Source organism: Lepidochelys kempii, chromosome 2 (genome assembly GCF_965140285.1).
Source record: "Lepidochelys kempii isolate rLepKem1 chromosome 2, rLepKem1.hap1, whole genome shotgun sequence".
In the NCBI taxonomy this organism is placed as follows: domain Eukaryota; kingdom Metazoa; phylum Chordata; order Testudines; family Cheloniidae; genus Lepidochelys; species Lepidochelys kempii.
The window spans coordinates 156,228,282-156,247,396 of NC_136381.1; the positions used below are offsets into that span (position 1 = coordinate 156,228,282).

Consider the following 19,115-nt stretch of genomic DNA (forward strand, 5'->3'; position numbering starts at 1 on the left):
GCTGAGCTTGTAACCAGTTAGTGGCATGAAGGGTACTAAACATGGGATCATATTCTCTGCTGGTGTAACTCCATTCAGCTATGCCAGCAAAGAAGTTGACGGATTGTGTGCACGTACCACATGGTTAAAACACAGTAAGTGTGACAGCTAACAGTGTTTCAACCCTTACAGAGGGATATCTTCTTGTAACTCAGCATTTCAAAATGGGGGCACCAGGTACTACCCTGAGGGGCACAGGCAATTAATAAATGAAGAGGTGAAGGCCTGTACCACCACATGCCAGGGCTCTGAAGGAACACAATTGGTTTCATTTTCCTGAAGTGAGGCTGAGCTTCTAGAATTGAGGAAGCACTGCTGTAACCCACTCATCGCACTGGGCTGGACTCCCAACTCTTTCTCTGGAAGTACATTCGGAGGTCTCTGGGGGACAGCGCAGCTCAGACCGCATTGCTCCTTGGCTGCTGCTGCTGCATGTCCGCCAAGCAGTAGTCGCTGCTGAGGAGCCATGGACTTTCCCAGACTACAGCGATACAAACTGGGGTATGTGGCACGCTGGAGGCAGATATCCCGACACAGCTGTGATGCTGGAAACGTTGCAGGGCAGACACGAACTGAACTGTCGGACTGGCACCCAACTCGGACGACTGTACCTCTAACGCCTCACAAAAATCACTGCCGTGGCACGGACAAGCCGCAGAGACCCCGATGGGGACGTGCCCTACCTCCACAGCGGGATACGTCCCCACTTCAAACGCCTCCACCCCTAAGTCCCGGCTACACAGGAGCCCCTGGGGGAGACACGTACCGCGGGAGCCGCCCACAGCTCTGGCAATAGGAAGGGGAGGCGGAGAAACGTGTCTCGTCTCCCCCCCGCCAGCGCCCCCCCCCCCGAGCTCCCCAGGCGCGTCCCCACCACAACACATCACGCCCCCGTCTCACCCCCCTGCCGCCCCCACCACGCGTCGCCCCCCGGGTCGGTCGCTCCCCGGCGCTGGGGAGGCGCGTCCGCAGCCCGGGCCCGCAGGCCCCGCAGGATGGGGCCGGCCGGGGCAGAAACGAAACCGAAACCGGGGCCGGGCCGCCACAGGGGGCCTTCGGGGGGCGACACCGACCAGCCGCTCTCACCTCACAGCCGGGCAGGAGGCGGCGCCGCTGGGACCCGAGCGCGGGGGGCGGAGCGGGCGCTGCGGCCAGGGGCGAAGCGGCGGCGGGACAGAGACAGCGACCAGCGCCCGGCCCGGCCCCGCCTCACCACGTGCCGGGAGTTTCCTCACCCCGGCGCGCCCAGCACGGAGACCCCCCAGCCGGACAGCGAGCGCCCGGCCTGCTTCCCACAGCGCTGCCAGGCTCCGAGGGCCCCAGCGCCGCACCCGCGGAGAGGCGCTGCCCAGGCTGCCGCCCCCGGCCCGGCAGAGCCCAGCCCCTATTCTCCCTGCTGGGCGTCGCTCTGCGCCCTGTGCTTGGGAGAGGCTGGGCCCAATTCAGTTGTTACAATCTCGCTCTCTCCTAGTGTGGATTACAGGTCAGCGTTTTTTCTAGTTAAAATGTGCACAGTTGTGCAAGATTATGGGGTCTAAACTTTTTATTGATCTACATTTTCACAGTTGCAGGGAAACTATGGGGGGGGGAGGATCAGACAGTGGTTGTTGAATGATAGTAGATTTGAGATTCAAAAAGTTAAAGTTGTATACCCCTTAAAATGCAAATTGTCAACCCCGCATATGTCAAAATATACACAGTAATCATCTTTAAAACAAACTCTATAAAGTTCCCAAACAGCGTTTTTTTACTTTGCCTAGCTGTATATTTCTGTTATCAATGGAAATATTTGTACAGAAAAATTGACATTTCCCATTAAAAAGCTAATACTTCCAAGCCTATATCTGGGGCCACAAACAAACCATAACAACTTTAGGGCCCAAGCCTGTGCCCCTTATTCATGTGCTTGACTTTACGGGGTGGAAAGTCCCAATAAAATTCACTCACAGACATTCAATCACAGGATGGGGGTCCTCATTAACAGAGTTACCTTTCTTATCATAGCATGAATTTCCTAATTTTTGTGCAGTCTCAGATATAACATTTCATTAATGTATATAGTCAGAAAATCTCATACCATATATCACTTTATTTTTACAAATCATTTGACTATAATGATTCATAAAAATAAATTGATGCATGATGCAAGATTTTAATAGGGGGAAAGGAAAACAAGACAAAAGACTTCTATTTGATCATGTTATAAAATGTAAAAAAGACAGTCGAATAAAACACTTGTGTTTGATACTGCCTCCTCGTTGAAATAAACACGCAACTAGGGTGACCAGACAGCAAGTGTGAAAAATCGGGAAGAGGGTGGGGAGTAATAGGGGCCTATGTAAGACAAAACCCCAAATATCGGGACTGTCCCGATAAAATCGGGATATCTGGTCACCCTACATGCAACACATGTTTGTTTCTGGGCCTGGAACTCCCCTAGGATTGGCACTTGTCCAGATTTTCCCAGGGTTGTCCTGAGAAATCTCTACATCATTCTGGAACATTTTGTCACCTCCTGTTCCCCAGCCCTGGGGCTGCCTTTCCCTCTGGGTTTCCTCTATGTAAAGGGTTTGGTTTGGTCCCCTGCTGAATCTGTTCCCTGCGGGTGGGAGGGAGCACAGCGTCTTTCACAGTGGGGTGGGGGGTACTGGCTACAGGGAAGGCTAGAGATGAGGAGACTCAGGTGCTCTCCTCAAACCTGGGTTGGGGGGACAGAGGTGCAGAAAATGGAGCCAGACCCAAGTATGTAGGGCCCTTCAATGACTCAGTGCTCTCCAATCCATGCTCTTCAGCTCATCATCATTTTAAATGTTCTGATATACAGGAAGCATCAATAGACGCCCTGCCCCTGCCAGTCCAGGCTACTTGCCCCCAGGTGCCATTTTTTTGTACCCCACAGCTGGCAACCCTGTGGTCCACTTGCACATTGGGCTTTGATTTTTTTCTTTAAAATTTAATGGAACAAAAAGGGGCTTTCTAGTAGAATATGAGGTAACACACAGGTGCAGATTATATTTTGTTCGTAGTTAGAATCCCAACTCTGACCCCAAATATTTTGAAAGAAGTTTAAATAATTAAGGATTAGTATGAAAATAATCGTAAAATATGAGAATAGATGTGTTTCCCAATGAAAAGACAGTGTTGCAACAGCAATTTAAATTAGCTAAGAGATTGTTTGGGCATTGGAGAGTAAAGTTAACACCATATCTTTAATGTTTGTATGACTTTATATTACACTTAATATTCTTTAAAAGTATATGGAAAATTGACATGTTTATCCATATCTTGGGTGGGAAGAGTTGCTTCAGTAAAAGTGAAAATGGTGCTGACATTTCCATATAGTGGCATAACTATTTTTGGATATGCCACCCGATCACATTTGAAATAGGTCCCCTAGAGTTCCACACACAAATTTATACTTTGCTTTATCACACATTTCCTCTCCCTCCAAACAAAATGTATCCATTAATTCTCCTGTATCATAGTCTTGTCCCACAAAATAAATTCATTAAATTTGCACCCGCTTCTAACAAACAGAATTCTCCACCACTCAGCTGGTGCCTCTACTCACTCACACCCACGTGCACAGATACTCTCTGATGGCCTGATTCAGTGCCCACTAATGTCAGTGGAGATATGCCCACTCATCTCAGTGAGCATTAGATCAGCCCATAAGCCAGTGGAGAAGGGGGTTCATATTTTATTTTGCTCCTCCAGTCCCAGTTGACGTTTCCTTGCCTAACAGCCAATCCAGCTCCTCCTGGGAGTTGTAGTTCAGTCGCCTCATGTCCCTGTTCTCTATGGGCCAGTGTTCCCCATCTAGACGATATCTCCTGTTGATGTCTGTTCTTCAGAGAATATTGAGGGCCAAGTATGATTAAACAGTGGATTTCAATATGGAAAAAAAGGACAGAAATCTGTACTTCAGTTAGAGTAAAATAAATTCCTTTAAATAAATATTCCAGTTGTATTTAATTCCACTTCGTCTTTAAGTGCAGTTCTACTCTGAAAAGTTACTCTGTTAAAATGACATTATGGGGTTCCATATTTCTTGTGTTCCAGTGACTTCTAAATCATATTGGCCTAGTCTCCAAGTTTTGTTTGTTTGTTTTTTTTAATTACCAGCCCCTTTAACTCATCTGGAAACAGACAGCCAGGCTGTGTGTGTTCTGGCTCATGCCTCGTCATCAATAATAAAGATTCTGTGGTTCAAGTTCTGCTTTCAGATACATCTATCAAACTCATTTTTTCTGTCATTTCTGTCTTCATTTACACCTGTACAATCCTACTGATGTCAATGATGGTTCTTTATGTGTATGGGCAGAATATGGCCCTTCTACTGGTTCTTAACAATATTATTAATCTACAAACCAGGAAGTAGTCCACCCTATTCTCTTACCCATGTTGGCTCTGCAGTGCTTGCACAAGTGAATCATGTTAAAATTCAGCAAATACAATTCTGAACACACACACAGGGAAGTAATCAGTGAAGTGAAAAGGTTCTATTTTTACATAATTTTGAGAGTAAAACCACACTTTAAATAAATCTGCAATGGTGGAATAGGAGAAAGGTAGATTTCAGAACATATCTAGTGGGCTTTCCCCCTTAGTCTCTATCCCATTTTAATGATTCCTAACATCCTGTTTGCTTTTTTGACTGCTGCTGCACACTGCATGGACGTCTTCGGAGAACTATCCATGATAATTCCAAGATCTTTCTCCTGATTAGTTGTAGCTAAATTAGCCACCATCATATTGTATGTATAATTGGGGTTATTTTTTCCAATGTGCATTAATTTACATTTATGCAAATTTCATTTGCCATTTTTTTGCCCAATCACTTAGTTTTGTGAGACCTTTTTGAAGTTCTTCACAGTCTGCTTTGGTCTTCACTATCTTGAGCAGTTTAGTATCATCTGCAAACTTTGCCACCTCACTGTTTACCCCTTTCTCCAGATCATTTATGAATATGTTGAATAGGATTGGTCCTAGGACCAATTCTTCCTCTATGTCTTTGCCTGCTAAGGCTTGCAGCTCCTGCTTCTTCCTATCTCCAGTATCACATTGGTTCCACCCAAACCAGACAGTCTCTACATAAAAGAATAAATGGACACAAATCAGACGTCAAGTCTTATAACATTCAAAAACCAGTTGGAGAACACTTCAATCTCTCTGATCACTCGATTACAGACCTAATAGTCGCAATTCTTCAACAAAAAAACTTCAAAAACAGACTCCAATGAGAGACTGCTGAATTGGAATTAATTTGCAAACTGGACATCATAGCAGGAGAGATCCTTTCTCAGCTAGTGCAGGCAGAGCCCTCGCCTGTGCAGAAGCCATGCTGCTATCTGTCAGCAAGACTCAGCCACCACTGAGCGCCAACGGTGCCGTAACCAAGTGAGGTTGCGGTAGGGGGACTGTGAGAGTCTCGGCCCATATCTGTTCGAGACTACGTCATTTGAGATGAGTACTCTGGCCTTTGGAGCATCCGGTTGGGTTCTGGAGCATAATAAAAATTCACTTGTCTTTTGTGTGGATTTCTTGGGAAAGGGCAGGATCCTTGTGTAGGGAGGCTACTCAAAGGAGGTGAGGCTTATTCCACTCTGGTTACCATCTGGGAGAAGTACGTCCAAGAGAAACCTAAGCCCAATAAGAAACAGCAGAAGCGGGCACTGATCTATGGTCTTTATGCAGCATGTAGGCAGCTTCATGAGTTTGGAAAAGCTCAGGAAGCTAAAGTGGCTCAGTTGGAGCAGCAGGTAAAGACCAGAGAATCAGAGGTAGAGAAATCGGCAGACAAATGGAGAGCCTTGAGGAACAGAATGCCAGCTATATAGCCCAGATCAGCAGGCTGGATGGGCAAGTCCGGGACCTAAACGATCTGGTTGCTAAGAAAGAAAGGAGCTTTATCTTGTTGGTGTAAAGCAATAGGAGATCCAGGCAGCCATCAGGGAACTGATGGAGAAGCTTCGCTCTAGCCAATCTCAGCAGGCAGAGCACTCCAACTGCCAGGCTGAGCTCCAAAAGTTGCGTTACAAGTTGCAGCAGACTCGGGGTCTCCTACGGGTGGTTAGTAGGGATCCCTTGAGGAAGAGCTCAGAAAAGGCCAGCAGCTCCAGCTCAGATGATTCTGAATGTAGTGCGCCTTGCAGATCACGTAGGCAGTTGGAGGCGAGGGAAGTAATGCGAAGTAAGCAGCCTTCTGCTCCCTCTGAACTGAGTCCAGGAGGGGAGTAAGCTACCCATGACACTGATCACCACCACTGTAATTAGTTACAGTCCTGACTCATCTCAGCCACTAGAGATGTAGCATGAACTCAAGACATACTCCCCGGAACAGGCTTGTGTGGTGGGAAAGGCCCTTGGACCACTGAACAGAGAGAATGCTCTGGATTGGCTGGCCAATGCAAATTCCCTACCTGGTATTAGTAAAGAAGACCTAGCCATTCTTTTCAGGGAGTGTATGTCTGGAGAGGAATTTGGCACCCTTCCAATTGATTTGCAGGTAGCTGACATGGAAACCAATCGTCAATTGTTTGAAGGTGTTTTAAGATTTTACTTCCCACATCAGAACTTTATCGGGAGATATTACTCCAAGAGACCACAGCCTTCTGAGAGGCCAGAGAAATATCTTAGCCATAAAAGGCTGCTGTATTGGTTAGCAGGGGCGACCACCTGTGATGTTCCAGAGTTCCGTGAGTCTGTCGTGCAAGGGCTGTCCCCAATTCTGAAGATGGCTTTAGGACCCATGGACTGCACGACTAAGACCCTTTGAGAGCTAGAGAACAAGCTGCGAAAAGCACATGAAATCCAAAGAGAAGCTTTTCCAGCCTCCAGAGCTAAAAGGAAGGTAGCAGTGGTTACCACCAAGAGCCATCGAGGAAGAGTTAAATAAGGGAAGCCTGAAGTCACCTCAACCTAACAGGAAGTCTACTGCATATCTGAGCAAAAACAGTCAGCCAGATGGACTTAGGACACTCATTTGGAAGGAGTTGCTTCAGCATGAGCCATGAGAAGACATAGATGGTCTGCCCACTGAGGCGCTTCTACTGAGATTGGCATGGCGTAAGAGCAGGAAGCAGCAGCAAAAAGAGTCAGCAGATCTACTATGATGGGGCGGAGATCCTCCTCTGCCCCCATTAACAGCACCCATACCAACGACCCATGGGGCAGGCCATCAACATCCATCGTCCTGGAGGGAGAATTTGGAAGATTCAGCCAGCAGATGCTGATTGATATGGGTGCTTTGGTTTCCCTCTGGTGTATGGTGCTGAGCCAAAAGCCAAAAAAATAGCCATCAAGGAGACGAAAATTTTGGAAGGCTTCAATGGGAGTGAGTGTGTGGTCCCCTTTACACAGCCTGTCATCTGCAAAATCCACATTATTGTAGCCAGAGTTACCTTTGGTCTTCAGGACCTAGGAGGCCAGGGTATCTTGGGCATGAACTTGATTTCTAGTATGAGCCTTTTTGTGGACCTGCCTAACAGGAAATTGGTTCAAGACAAAAACAACAGAAGTCATGAGATCATACCTTCATCTCACAGGGTGGCCACGGTGAAAGCACTTGAAACCTTGAAACTGCCACAGTGGGAAAAAGATGTAGCTGACATCGCTCTCAAGCATCAGGAGGTGTTTGCAAGAAACAAACTGCAATGTGGCAAGACATCTGGGGAAGTCAGAGTCGATGGACCTGACCTGAAGCCACACAGTCAATATTGGTATCCTGTTGCTACAGAGGAAGGCATCCTGAGCACCATCAAGGCATTAGTTGAACAGGGAGTGCTTTTGCCAACGGAGAGTCCCTGTAATTCACTTATTTGGCCTGTAATGAAAACTGACGGTGAGACCTGGCATCTCATGGTGGACTACAGAGAACTGAACAAGGTAATTCCACGTTTGGTACCTGTAGTTGCCAAATACAATGAGGTAATGGCTACCGTTGCATCAGGGGCTAAATGGTTTTCTATACTGGACTTGTCTAATGCATTCTTCTACATTCCCCTGGACCCCTCCACCTGGCACAAGTTTGCTTTCACTTATAGGGAGAGGCAGTATACATTTAGCCAACTCGCTCAGAGCCTACAAAATGCACCATCGATTTGTCACTGTCAGGTTTCCAATATGTGGAGTACCTGGAAACAGGATGGTAAGGTTCTATGTAGATGGACATTCTCATAGTCACTGGTACAAAAGAAGAAAATCTGGAGATGTTGGATGCTGTCCTCGACCAGATCAAGAAGACTAGCTTCTTGGTAAACCCTGTTAAGGCTCAGCTTGTGTGTTCAGAAGTAACCTACCTGGGCATAACCATCGGAGAGGAAGGCAAGCGACCAGACACTCAGTGTGTCAACCTGATTTGTAAGTTACCTGTACCCCAAGACGTATCAGAACTAAGATCTTTTCTGGGTCTTACCAGGGTCTCAAGGGAATTTATAGAAGGAAACACTGAGATGGCCAGACCATTATACACCCTGTGGAAGAAAGACAAGAGTGGCAGTGGAATGAGGAACATCAACAAGCTTCCTGTGACCTGAAACAGGCACTCACCGAGGCACCAGCGTTAGCCTACCCAAAGCCTGAGCAGCCATTCCATCTAAGGCTGGCAACGTCCAACAAGGGCATAAGTGCTATCCTCATGCAGGACCATGGAAATGGCCTTTGACCTATGGCCTACGGATTGAGGATACACAGTGAAGTTGTAAGGCGGTTCAACAGCTGCGAAAAGGAGGTCCCAGCATTAGTTTGGGCTGTTGGACACTGGGAATACCTTATAGGTATGGCTCCAGTAGTCCTGAAAACTAATCACACTCCACTCGAGTATATCCTATCAGGGCGTACCAATGATGGGTTAGTTTTCAGCCCCAGACTGGCTAGTTGGACGTTAAACCTGCTCAACAGAAACCTGGAGATAGTGAAGACTCCTCAATTAGCTTTTGTCCCTTATGCACCGCTTACTGAAGGACAAGATCATGAATATCCACTTCCCAGGCAAGAGAGTGATCTTCCCAAGTCACCTTTCAGGCTAAAGAACTACCAGGATGCGAAGGACAAGGGTCTCAAAATATGGGTGGTAGATGGTAGCTGCTACCACAAAGACAGAAGTCCCTGTGCTGGTTATGCGGCATTGCAGCCTGAATCCCAACGTATCTTTCAGGGAATGGTTCGTCTGCTCTCAGCTCAGGCACTGAGGCAGTGGCAGTGTTGGCTGTCCTGCATGGAGAAGATTCCGAAGTTGACATCTGTATATGTTCAGATTCCAGCTGGGTGATCCAAGCCTTTAGCGAATGGATGCCAATCTGGATTCATCAAGACATGAAATCTGCGGATGGACAACCCATAGCATGTTCAAGATACTTGCTGCATGCATGGGAATTAGTCACTGTAAGAATTGGCAGCAAACACCCGTTAAAAGGTGAGGGCTCATCGTCGAGACATCAAGGAAATTTCCAACCTCCATAATAAGGTGGACCAACTGGCAAAAGAAGCAGCCTTATTGGGAGAGGAAACAATCTGGATCCAATTGGAAGGGAAGGTGGCAAAAGTGGGAAGTAAAGCAGAGGATCTTACCGACCAACCAGATCTGAAGGAGATGCAGAAGATCCAGAAATTCACCAGCTACTGGAGAAAGGGGAGCACAGAAACTATGAGATCTTCCAGGACAAGCATGGTCTGATTATAGCTCTGAAAAAGGACATACAAGATGTGGCACCTGTCTTGATATTACCAACATGCCTACATCGAGAAATGGTCAGCTTGGCTCATCAGAAAGGCCATTTCAGCATAGAGAAGACAGTGCAGTGAATAGTACAAGTGGCATGATGGCCTAGTGTGGTTCAAGACACTACCAAGTACATCGATGGTTGTTTGGCCTGTGTGGAAAATAACCCCGATGCTAAGGGCACCAAAGGTCCGATGCATCACCAACCTATTGGAGGACCCTGGACTTGCCTCTAGGTGGACTTCATCAGTCCCTTACCTAATACCAGTAGAGGCCAAAAGTACTGTCGGGTTGTAATTGATGCCTTTACAAAGTGGGTGGAGGCCTACCCCACGAGGAACAACACAGTGACAACAACTGCTAGAGTGCTCCTAGAACAGACTTTCTCTAGATTTGGCCTGCCATAGTGTATCGACTCTGACCAGGAACCCCATTTTGTGGGAAAGGTTGCTTGGGCAATGTGTCAAGCTTTAGGCATACAGCAAAAGCTACACACTGCTGGCCATCTCCAGAGCTCGGGCCTGGTATAGCGTACAAATCGTACCTTGCAGACAGCGTTGAGAAAGTTTGTCAGCCTACAGGGGAAGGACTGGGATTTGAAATTGCCTCTAATACTCATGGCACTTAGATCTACGGTAGCATCTCCTGGGTTCACACCCCAAGATGTTATGACATGTAGGCTTATGAAGACCACGGAGCACTGTGGGTAGGTGGGACCCCACCTGATGAGTATCAGCCTAGGCTGAAGGTGGATAGTTTCATGCAGAGGGTGTTGCAGGATATTAGCTCCATACAACACCAAGTCGCCATCCAAATGAAGTCCAATGTTAAATCTATGGACAAGAGATTGGGCTCCCTTAGACCTATCGAATGGGATGTCAGGGACAGAGTGCTGTATAGATACTTCTCAGAATAAGGCATACCCTTAGTGTCAGATGGGTTGGACCCGTACATATTGTTAATAAGGCCAGTCCTACTGTGTACGAGGTGGAGCTTAGAGGACCCAAGGGAAAGAAGTCCAAGTGGTTCCACTCGAGTCAGCTGAAAGCGTGGAAGGATGCTGGGAGGTAACTCTGCATTGTCTTTGCATCATATAACTGTACCCTTTTGTTGCTCATCCCATAGGAGCGAAGATTCCTCCATCGTCTTTTGTGGGTGGCCATTACTGTAACCATGGGAGGAACCTTATCAGTGGAGGAGGGAGAGCACTATTTCTGCAGTATCGGAAAAGTGGAGGGTATAAGAGGGTCTGAGTTAACAGATAAAGAGCCTATTAAAGCATGGGGTGTTTACCACGGGCCAGTAGTTGAAGAGGATATTGGGCCCATCACGACCTTTGCATACAAGAATGGTTCAAATTGTGCCTTGATTTGGAATGAAGAGCTGGGGGATAGATCCAATATGGCCACAGCTCAGTATAGTGCCCAGATAAATCTTTTGAATAAAGATTCAGAACCCTTGGGCAAAGTAGTGAAGTTTAAACAAAACTGTGTTTGGGACCTGCAAGATCATAAGGTGTAAACTGTTCAGGTGGACTTATCACCAAGAGTTTACTTAGATGCCCCTGCATGTCCACCAGTCTAAAATTTAAAATCCAGGAGGGGACATTGCAGTTAGAGATCTTTTTGAGTGCTCAGATCAACATACCCTTCACTAGGGTAAGAATACATACTCCTACCCGAACCATGTTCATCCGTCTGATTGTACTAGTGCTCATGCACACTGGTGTGACACCTATGGGAATGTAAGTAATTTCTGCTCATTGGGCAAGGTTATATTTTTGACAAGTTGTTACAGTAGTACAAACATATCTGTTGCATTTAATGATTCTGGGAGGTGGTATGTCTCAGGAGTATTTGGGGTTAAGCTTCGACAACAAGTGACTGTGATCCCAAAACCGTATGTCAGTAAGTTAGGCCCAGTAGTAATTCAACAGGACCTAAAGCGTCTGCTTATTATCAACCCCCGTTACACCGTAAAGAAGGTTGTTATTAACATGCAGCTCTCCGCACAAGATATTCAGCCTGAGTGTGCACCCTTTCTGAAACCATATCTCATGGGATGGGATGCATGGGTAATTAGCAGTGAGCCTACGTACCTGAGTGAGAAGAGACTTCGCTGCAAAAGTCTTGGAAGGAGTCGGGGCAGGGTTAGGCGTAATCAATGCTATGAGAGCTGGTACCCTAGCCCAGTGCATGTAGGCCATGATATGGCAGCATTGGAACAACCTTGACTACTCCTTTAAATCAGATTAGTGATTTCTCATGCAACATAATATCCACTGTGCGTAAAGGGCTAGATGCACAGAAACGAAGTCAATTCTGAATAGTGCAAGCCATAGGTGTCCTACAAACCAACCTATCATGGGCACTTACCTGTATAAAAATACAATCATGGCTGCAAACTGTGGCATCGCATCCTCAAGGTTGGATACCAAGGAACCATCCCAGTGGAAATTAAGAATCTGAGGATGGGTGATGTTACACCTTTCGAGAAGGAGCATCATCAGTGGTGGTGGGATCTGGTTTTTGTTTACAATCCAGACTGAAGAGAAATCACGGCTCACGTCTTAACTATTGCTAATGCCAGCACTAATTGGGTATATCTCCTGATCCCCTTGGGAATAATAGTTAATAATACCATAATGACACCCATAGATATCCCTAAGTGGGCACTCAGAGAGCAAGAGGAATATCACTCTGTCAGTCTAGTGCATGTGTCTGGGAGGAGGAACATGGATACATATGTTCCACAGAGGTTTATCAAGAACCCCATATCTGCCTTAATAGCCATCAGGGAAAGTGTCATTATAATCTGGAAAAAGAAAAGGAGTACTTGTGGCACCTTAGAGACTAACCAATTTATTTGAGCATAAGCTTTCGTGAGCTACAGCTCACTTCATCGGATGCATACTGTGGAAAGTACAGAAGACGTTTTTATACACACAAACCATGAAAAAATGGGTGATTATCACTACAAAAGGTTTTCTCTCCCCCCACCCCACTCTCTTGCTGGTAATAGCTTATGTAAAGTGATCACTCTCCTTACAATGTGTATGATAATCAAGGTGGGCCATTTCCAGCACAAATCCAGGGTTTAACAAGAACGTCTGGTAGGGGATTGGGGGGGGTAGGAAAAAACAAGGGGAAATAGGTTACCTTGCATAATGACTTAGCCACTCCCAGTCTCTGTTCAAGCCTAAGTTAATTGTATCCAATTTGCAAATGAATTCCAATTCAGCAGTCTCTCGCTGGAGTCTGGATTTGAAGTTTTTCTGTTGTAATATCGCAACTTTCATGTCTGTAATCGCGTGACCAGAGAGATTGAAGCGTTCTCCGACTGGTTTATGAATGTTATAATTCTTGACATCTGATTTGTGTCCATTTATTCTTTTGCGTAGAGACTGTCCAGTTTGACCAATGTACATGGCAGAGGGGCATTGCTGGCACATGATGGCATATATCACATTGGTGGATGTGCAGGTGAACGAGCCTCTGATAGTGTGGCTGATGTTATTAGGCCCTGTGATGGTGTCCCCTGAATAGATATGTGGGCACAGTTGGCAACGGGCTTTGTTGCAAGGATAGGTTCCTGGGTTAGTGGTTCTGTTGTGTGGTATGTGGTTGCTGGTGAGTATTCGCTTCAGGTTGGGGGGCTGTCTGTAGGCAAGGACTGGCCTGTCTCCCAAGATTTGTGAGAGTGTTGGGTCATCCTTCAGGATAGGTTGTAGATCCTTGATGATGTGTTGGAGAGGTTTTAGTTGGGGGCTGAAGGTGACGGCTAGTGGCGTTCTGTTATTTTCTTTGTTAGGCCTGTCCTGTAGAAGGTGACTTCTGGGAACTCTTCTGGCTCTGTCAATCTGTTTCTTCACTTCTGCAGGTGGGTATTGTAGTTGTCAGAATGCTTGATAGAGATCTTGTAGGTGTTTGTCTCTGTCTGTGGGGTTGGAGCAAATGCGGTTGTATCGCAGAGCTTGGCTGTAGACGATGGATCATGTGGTGTGGTCAGGGTGAAAGCTGGAGGCATGCAGGTAGGAATAGCGGTCAGTAGGTTTCCGGTATAGGGTGGTGTTTATGTGACCATTGTTTATTAGCACTGTAGTGTCCAGGAAGTGGATCTCTTGTGTGGACTGGACCAGGCTGAGGTTGATGGTGGGATGGAAATTGTTGAAATCATGGTGGAATTCCTCAAGGGCTTCTTTTCCATGGGTCCAGATGATGAAGATGTCATCAATATAGCGCAAGTAGAATAGGGGCGTTAGGGGACGAGAGCTGAGGAAGCGTTGTTCTAAGTCAGCCATAAAAATGTTGGCATACTGTGGGGCCATGCGGGTACCCATAGCAGTGCCACTGATTTGAAGGTATACATTGTCCCCAAATGTAAAATAGTTATGGGTAAGGACAAAGTCACAAAGTTCAGCCACCAGGTTAGCCGTGACATTATCGGGGATAGTGTTCTTGACGACTTGTAGTCCATCTTTGTGTGGAATGTTGGTGTAGAGGGCTTCCACATCCATAGTGGCCAGGATGGCGTTATCAGGAAGATCACCGATGGACTGTAGTTTCCTCAGGAAGTCAGTGGTGTCTCGAAGGTAGCTGGGAGTGCTGGTAGCGTAGGGCCTGAGGAGGGAGTCTACATAGCCAGACAATCCTGCTGTCAGGGTGCCAGTGCCTGAGGTGATGGGGCGCCCATGAATAGGTCGGAATATGAACAAGAGGCTGCTCGGCAGCTCTCCAACACCACTTTCTACAAGCCATTAGCCTCTGATCCCACTGAGAGTTACCAAAAGAAACTACAGCATTTGCTCAAGAAACTCCCTGAAAAAGCACAAGATCAAATCCACACAGACGCACCCCTGGAACCCCGACCTGGGATATTCTATATACTACCCAAGATCCATAAACCTGGAAATCCTGGGCACCCCATCATCCTTTCAAGAATTCTTTATTAGATGCCCCCCAAAACCTACAATTTCAGTCACATAAGAAGGCTTCTTTGATTTAAAAACTATTCTGGTTAAGAGAGGAAGTGAAAATAGCAATTAAAATAACATACAACAAATGGAAAAATGGGTAAGTTGATAGCAAGGAGTTCAAATGAGCAGTTAGGAAATGCAGACAATTGATAAGGGGAGCTAAAGGTATAAATGAAAAAAGTCTATGGCTAGTAAGTTTCAGGACCAAGAAGAAATTCTTTAAATATATCAAGAACAAAATTAAATCCGAATAATGGCACAGGTCTGTTTCTAGATACAGAGTAGAGTTGTCAGTCATGATGCTGAAAAGGCAGAAGTATTCAATAAGTATTTGTTCTGTATTTAGAAAGAAGTAAGATAGGTTCATATCTTACAGTGATAATGAAATATTTTCTATTTCAACAGAAACTTGGGAGGATGTTAAATTGTTAGAGTTAAACATTTAAGTTAGTAGTGACAGATAACAAACACCAAAGACGATTAAATAATGGCCAAGTAGTTCTCTGAACTATTAATATTGATTTTTTAACAATTCTTGAAACACTGGGGAGGTTCCAGAGGATTGAAGTAAAGCTTATTTTGTGCCAGTATTTCAAAAGGGTAATCAGGATGACACAGGTAGCTACAGGCCAGTCAGCCTGACATCATTCCTGAACAAAATCATGGTAAGATTAATATGGGTTACAATCAGTAAAGAATTAAAGGAAATGTGATAGAGTGCACTCAACTTTCAAGTGCCTCCTGTTTGCTGGGTGTAGTGCTGCAATTTTTTTTCCTCCTGGTACCCCCTATATGGTGTTGACCACGTCAGGTGGGTCTTCAGTGGCTCAGCCCTCCAGCTAAGTCACACCATCGACAATGGGGGAAATGAACCCCTTCCAGGGTTCAAAGTTCAACAAATGGTTTGGCCTTTTCAGGGTCTTCAGCCTATTTAAACTCCAGCCCCTTTCTTCGGCTTTTAAACAAGTCTTATCCCCTTCTCAGGGCTTAGGTTGCTTCCCCAGTGGCTTGTGGAGGGACCTAGCCCCACCCACTATTCCAGGTCCCAACCCAGGGATCCTATGAACAGCAGTCACATACTGGTCCCTTTAACCACATCAGTTAGCTGCTATGGTTTTCCCTGGGCTTTTTCTCATGCTCCTATAATCTTCGCCTGTTACCTTAGGGTTACAGACCTTGGGTTCTCTTTGTCTTACCCCTGCTTGAGCAGGGTCTTTCCCAGGCCTCCTTGCCTGGAGAGTTTCTCAGTCTTCTAGCCCTTCCTCACATTTCCTGTTCCAGCCAGCAACTGACCTAGTTAGGTCCTGCAGCTCCTTTTATCTGAGCCTGCTGCACTCTGATTAGCTGCTTCCCTGCAGCCTTTCTAGGCAGGTCTGGAGGACCCACCTTCAGTGCTCCTCTCCTGGGGTATGATGTAGTAGGACCATGAAGCGTCCACTAGGGGGCCTCAAAGGCCCTGGTATACCTCATCACAGAATAGTAGCATAATAATACCAGATCAACATGGGTTTTTTTGGAAAATAGTTGGTTTTTTTAAATAAGATTACAAATGTGGTTGACATAATATACTAAGACACAGGAAGTAATGGTCTTACTCTGCTTGGCCCTGATGAGGCCTCCGATGGAGTACTGTGTCTAATTCTGGGTGCCACACTTTAGTAGGAAAGATGTGGACATACTGGAGAGAGTCCAAAGGAGAGCAACAAAACTGATAAAAGGTTTAGAAAACCTGACCTATCAGGAAGGGTTAAAAAGATTGGGCATGTTTAGTTTTGAAACAACAAGACGGAGGGGGAACCTGTCAACAGTCTTCAAATATGCTAAGGGCTGGTAAACAGTTCTTCTCCATGTCTGCTGAAAGTAGGACAAGTAGTAATGGGCTTAATCTGCAGCAAGGAAGATTTAGGTTACATATTAGGAAAAACTCTCTAACTTTAAGGGTAGTTAAGTTCTGGAATAGGCTTCCAAGGCAGGTTGTGGAATCCCCATCATTGGAGGTTTTTAAGAACAGGTTGGACAAACACCTGTCATGGATAGTCTAGGTTTACTTGGTCCTGCCACAGTGCAGGGGGCTGTACTTGATGACTTCTGGAGATCCCTTCCATCCCTACATTTCTAGGATTCTATTACTATAATTGTAGATAACCAAGTGGATGTGAGCTCCAATAGCCATGCTGTGTAGATGACAAGGTGAACATGCTCCTTGCATGCATAAACAGGGGAATATCAAGTACAAGTGGAGAGGAGGTATTACCTCTATACAGCATTAATGAGACTGTTACTGGAATACTGTGTGCTGTCCTGTTGTCCACACTTCAAAATGATGTTGATAAATTGGAAAGAGTTCAGAAAAGAGCTACAAGCAAGATTTAAAGTCTAAAAATCATGCCTTATAGTGAGAAGCTTAGAAATTGCAATTATTTAGTTTATCCAACAGAGGATTATGAGATGGCTTGTTCATGGTATATGCCTACCTATATGGGGATGAGATTTCTGATAATAGATGGCTCTTTAATCTCGCAGAAAAAGGCATAATAAGATTCAATGTTTGGAACCTGAAACTAGACAAATTCAGGCTAGAAATAAAGCACAATTTTTAACAGTGAGGATAATTAACCATGAAAATAACTTTCCTGAGAATGTGGCAGATTCTTCATCATTTGAAGTCTTTAAATCAAGATTGGAAGCATTTCTAAAAGAACATTCTATAGCTCAAATAGAAGTTATGGGCCTGATGTAGAGGTGACTGGGCAAGCTTCTGTGGCCCATGTTACACAGGAGGTCAGACTAGGTTATCATAATGGTCTCTTCTGGCCTTAAAATTTATGAATCTAGCATAAGGCAAAAGACCCAGAAGGCTAGGTAGCTAGCAAGAAAAGAGAGCGAGGGATTCAAAGTTTCCAACAATGATAGAAAAGTTGCAACAGACAAAGGGGGTTTTGTGAGTGCTGCCAGGCAAATTTGAAGATCACCTGAACTATTTTAGAGTGAGCTCATAAATTTCATACCTGACATTCAACTTTTCTACCATTGGTAAGGAAGATGATATAAACAATAAGAGTGCTCCAAATGTTGTCACCTACCTCCAGGTGGTCAAATTTTCCTGGATCCAATGCCAAGTGCCGTCACTCATTGTAAGGCCATGTAAGGAACAAGAGTTCCACCTTCAGGTTTGGGCAGAAACTATCACTGATGGCCAAAGATACAGCAGACAAGTTCTAAAGATGGAGATGGGGTTGCACTTGCTGAATAAAGCCTACTTGTTGCCGACAGATCTAGACTTGTGATATATGTTCATAACCATTATTTGAATAGTCTTAGCAATCCGACATATTTGGGTTGTCATGAAATTTACAAGGAAATGGGTCTCATCCATCACTGAACCTTGTATAGGAAAACACCCAAACTTCCTGTAAAATGATAAAAACTGTTCTATTTCTAATATGCCCACAAGGGGAAGAGAAGCAGAATTTACTTTTGCATACCCTAAGCATTCATAGTTTCAGATGTATTGATACACAGTCCAGATGCCCAGTTCATTAAATTTGGTTATCTGTCATGTCATTGCTTAGTCTTATTCTCAGTATTCTTCGATATACAGGCTGTCAGATAACTCATTTTGGGTTCAATGTTTCAGCAAGTTTGTTTCTCATAGGATAAAGAACTTCCTACTCTGACTGTAGTTGTTCCAGTGGAACATTTTAAGTTTCTATTGAGTATTTAACTGCAGGATTGTTACTGGCCTTACTAATTTCATAACTGGCAGAATCTATATGACAAAAACAGATAATGTTTCCATTGTATAATCAAGAACAGATATTACTTTGTCCTCACCGACAACTATTTTAGATTTGGGGTCAATGTATATGTTCAAGTCAGTGGAATTGCTATGGGTACCCACATGGCCCCGCAGTATGCCAACATTTTAATGGCTGACTTAGAACAATGCTTCCTCAGCTCTCATCCCCTAACGCCCCTACTCTACTTGTGCTACATTGTTGACATCTTCATCAGCTGGACTCATGGGAAAGAGGCTCTTAAGGAATTCCACCAGGATTTCAACAATTTCCACCCCACCATCAACCTCAGCCTGGACCAGTCCACACAAGAGACCCACTTCCTGGACACTACAGTGCAAATATGTGATGATCACATAAACACCACCCTATACTGGAAACTTACTGACTGTTATACTTAACTACATGCCTCCAGCTTTCATCCAGACCACATTACACAATCCATTGTCTACAGCCAAGCTCTAAGATACAGCTACATTTGCTCCAATCCCTCAGACAGAGACAAACACCTACAGAATCTCCATCGAGCATTCTTAAAATTACAAAACCCACCTGCAGAAGTGAAGAAACAGATTGACAGAGC

General features: G+C 45.3%; 1 protein-coding gene across 3 annotated transcripts in view; it reads right to left on the bottom strand.

The window, feature by feature from the left end:
- The window catches only part of STX17 (syntaxin 17), a 78,603-nt gene extending 77,170 nt beyond the window's left edge, over positions 1-1,433 (bottom strand). Inside the window, exon 1 of one of the 3 annotated variants that reach the window (XM_073332527.2) lies at positions 1,275-1,433. The gene's annotated coding sequence lies outside the window, so the exon portion shown is untranslated. Of the gene's footprint in view, positions 1-939; positions 963-1,125 lie in introns of those variants that run through there. The other 2 variants (XM_073332526.2, XM_073332528.2) reach the window with 2 other exon arrangements.
- Between the last annotated feature and the right edge of the window lie 17,682 nt (positions 1,434-19,115).